This window comes from Tiliqua scincoides, chromosome 1, assembly GCF_035046505.1.
Source record: "Tiliqua scincoides isolate rTilSci1 chromosome 1, rTilSci1.hap2, whole genome shotgun sequence".
Lineage (NCBI taxonomy): Eukaryota > Metazoa > Chordata > Lepidosauria > Squamata > Scincidae > Tiliqua > Tiliqua scincoides.
This window is the reverse complement of record NC_089821.1, coordinates 6,253,604-6,257,453: the sequence shown is the minus strand read 5'-3', so window position 1 is coordinate 6,257,453 and position 3,850 is coordinate 6,253,604. Positions and strand designations below refer to the sequence as shown.

Below are 3,850 nucleotides of genomic sequence, written 5' to 3'. Positions count from 1 at the left end.
TAAAGGGCACTGTTGCATTTGTAGGTTAATAGACAGCATAAGTATTTTAAACCCTCCAACAGGTCAATGGTGAAAATGGAGAGGGACTTGTAACACCCTGATTTTCCTAGCTGGTGTCTTGCAAGTTGCTAAAGACTAAAGCCCTGCCACTCCTTTGCACCTGGCGTTCTGAGGTCGCCTACTTCTGGAAGGAAATTGCACATTCTCCTGGCAAAACTGAGTGCTTTGCACCCCCTCTAACTACGTCACCACTAACATGTTTTGTTTTTTTTAATTGGGGCCTGGACCCAGATTCAAAGATTATTATTATTATTATTATTATTATTATTATTATTATTATTATTATTATTAACAGTATTTATATACCGCTTTTCAACTAAAGATTCACAAAGCGGTTTACAGAGAAAAATCAAATAACTAAATGGCTCCCTGTCCCAAAAGGGCTCACAATCTAAAAAGATGCAAAATGAATACCAGCAGACAGCCACTAGAACAGACAGTGCTGGGATGAGGTGGGCCAGCTTCCTTCTAAACAGCACAAAAGCCCCAGAATGAAAAGAGGAAATAAGGCTCCAATATGGGAGGCGGGAGGCTGGAAAAGACATCAACCCTTTCCAATAAAGCAGTGGTTCCCAAACCACCAGAACCTACTTTTTAAAATGGCAAATTATTAGGACCCACATAGCTTTGAAAGACTAAAAAAGAAAAAAAAAAGTTTCACCTTACCAACTGAAGACTCTGGTTTGTTTTGTTTTGTTTTTCATTTTTCTGGGGGAGGAGGGCCTGGAGATCCACATTCACGCATTCACCTTCTCCTGACCTTCAACACAAGCCAAGGCATGGTTGCTTACTTATGAGTAAGCACGAATGTGTAACAAAGGGCACAGTCCTAACCCACTTTCCAGCACTGACATAAGGGCAATGTAGCTCCAAGGTAAAGGGAACAAATGTTGCCTTACCTTGAGAAGTCCTCCGTGACTGCCCCCCAACTGCAGGATGTAGCACTTGCCCCACTGACACAGCTATGCCAGTGCTGGAAAGTTGGTTAGGATTGCGCCCTTAGTTTCGCTTTCCATAGGGCTCAATATATTTGTCAGCTTGGAGGGAGGAACTTCCTTCTCTTGTGTTTTTTTGGGGGCTGCATTCTTTGGAATCGTTCTGGCTGCATTGGATTCCTCTTGGCCTGCCCTTCACAGTGGACCCAGGCATGTTTGTCTTTTCACAAGTAAACGTGCACAGTGACTCAGTATCAATTTCCATATGGCTCCATGCACTTTCCGTCTCTGTTATCAGCTTGTCAGTTGCAGCTTCACGACCCACCAATAATCAGTTCACGACTCTCCAAGTGGGTCGCGACCCACAGTTTGAGAAACCCGGTAAGCCAAAGGGCCATTTCTAGAAACACCTCTGTGGCAGTACGTGGTATGTGTCTTATTTTTTAACAGCCAGTTGTAGGCATTTGTTCAACAACAACAACAACAACAACAACAACAACAACAACAACAATAATAATAATAATAATAATAATAAACAACTTAATTTCTATCCCGCCCTTCTCCCTAAAGGGACCCAGTGCACAAAACCTGCTTGTGTTAAACTTGTAGTTGTTGTTTCACCATAAGAATGTAAAACCCAAGCAACATTTAGAGTTGTACATTATCCTGAGCACATTAACAGATATCCTTTCTTGGAAGTCTGTTCATTGGGATGTATGGGTTACATCTCCATAATGCCTGTTTGTTTTTTTAAAGTGTTCAGAAACAACAATGCAAAAACACATCTTCAAGAAAAAAAATCAATAAAATTTATTTTTTTTAATTCATTAAAAAGAATAATTTGTCCGTTTCTACTTATTTCACAGACCTATAAGCTCCTATGGGTGATTATATATTTGAATTTCCATTAGCATTCCCATTTGGTTTGAAAGGTTTCCAAATATGAGGTCTTTAATAATAAAATCAGTCATAATTTCATAGCAGGTGGATATGAATATATTAGTTTTGTGCCCATGCTTTACAGCCTATAAATAAAGACAGTTGAAATACCAAAGCTTATCCACATGAAAATGATTTATAGTTTCTAGCCTTCAGAGCAAGAACAGAGCAGAACTGATATAAAACTGTACATTCAACAAAATCATGCATATTGGCCCAAATACCTTCATGAATAGACAAGAGCAGGAATAATGAATTAAGAGATATACAATGTTCGTACCTAGAAGGATGCCTACGATTCCAAATTTGAGCGGACGCTTGGAGTCATATTTATTCTAGAGGAAAGCAATTTGTAGTTTGGTTCTCTATTATCTGATTAGACAGATTCTATTAACCCGCTTAATACACTGTTTCTGTATTTGATTTTCATTTGAAACCAGATTCCAGTGGCCTCCTTGACGGTCGCAGTGAGGATGCTTTCTGAGATTCAGAATTTATTGAGTGTCTGAAACAAAGGCATCATCATTCTGCCTGTCTTCATGCAAATGACACGGTCAATTATATCACTGTGCAGCAGAGCTGTGTTGCCGGCCTCTCCAGAAAGAGCAACAAGACTGGGCTTCGAAGCCATCAAAAAATTTGTGACTGTTAAAATTCTCTCTCCAACTTTGTTCAATTTTCAGCAGGCCTTAATGCCTTATAGGGTGTAGAGAGGCACAGGGAAGCCTGTTTAAAAACAATGTTCATTTTCTTTTTGAAATACCTGAAGGTATTTAATGAAGGGCTGCCATATGGACGAGGGAACATGTTTGTTCTCAACTGCGTCTGAGAGTAGAACTAGATCCAGTGGGTACAAACTGTAAGAGAGGATATTCTGGCTGGACATCAGGAAGAAGTTCTTGACAGTCAGGGCAGTTTGATAGTGGAACAGATTTCCAAGGGAGGTGGTGGATTCTCCCTCGCTGGAAGTCTTCGAGCAGAGGCTTGACAGACGCCTACAACTGGAGATGTAGGAAGACTGCCTGCTACAATCTATGAGGCTAGATTACCTCATAGGTGCCTTCCAACTCTATGATTCTACAATTCCCAGGAAAACCGAGCAAACAACTATCACCCTGCAGATGCCCGATCTCATCTGATCTTGGAAGCTAAGCAGGATCAGGCCTGGTTAGTACTTGGATGGGAGACCACCTGGGAATATTGGGTGCTGTAGGCTTATACCATGATCTCGGAAGCTAAGCAGGGTCAGGCCTGGTTAGTAATTGGATGGGAGACCACCTGGGAATACCGGGTGCTGTAGGCTTATACCATGATCTCGGAAGCTAAGCAGGGTCAGGCCTGTTTAGTACTTGAATGGGAGACCGTCTGGGAATACCAGGTGCTGTAGGCTGATTGCCAATCATCTCCCTATACTGAACACTATCTCCCGATCTTGTCTGATCTTGGAAGCTAAGCAGGGTCAGGCCTGGTTAGTACTTGGATGGGAGACCGCCTGGGAATACTGGGTGCTGTAGGCTTCTACCATAGTCTTTCGAGACAGAAGGTTGCCAACCATTTTTTTTCATTCTTTGACTCAAAACGCACATCCCTGCTGGAGACTGGAGAGAATGGTTTTGAGCCCTTTGTTCAGCTCCTGGGCTTTCAGTTGCCTGCCACACACCCACTTGGGCCAGGGCCAACCCACCCAAGAGGCCAGCTAAAGCAGTCACCTCAAGCAGCAGATTGGTGAAGGGGACACTCACCCCCCCCATTAGACTCTATTGCTGCTGCTGTTCCTCCCAGCTGTGGATCAGAAAAGGAAGTGGGTGACAGAAAATATGGAGGGGAGGAGAATGGCAGGGCCAAGCAGTGGCTGGCACATCACCAGGGAAGGGGGGATGCATTTGGCCCTCTGCTACAGGCACCAAGGGGTCTTG

The 3,850-nt window shown here is 43.0% G+C and overlaps 1 pseudogene; it reads left to right on the top strand.

The window, feature by feature from the left end:
• The first annotated feature begins 3,033 nt into the window (after positions 1 to 3,033).
• On the top strand, positions 3,034 to 3,150 carry LOC136637746 (5S ribosomal RNA; annotated as a pseudogene).
• The last annotated feature ends 700 nt before the right edge of the window (positions 3,151 to 3,850 follow it).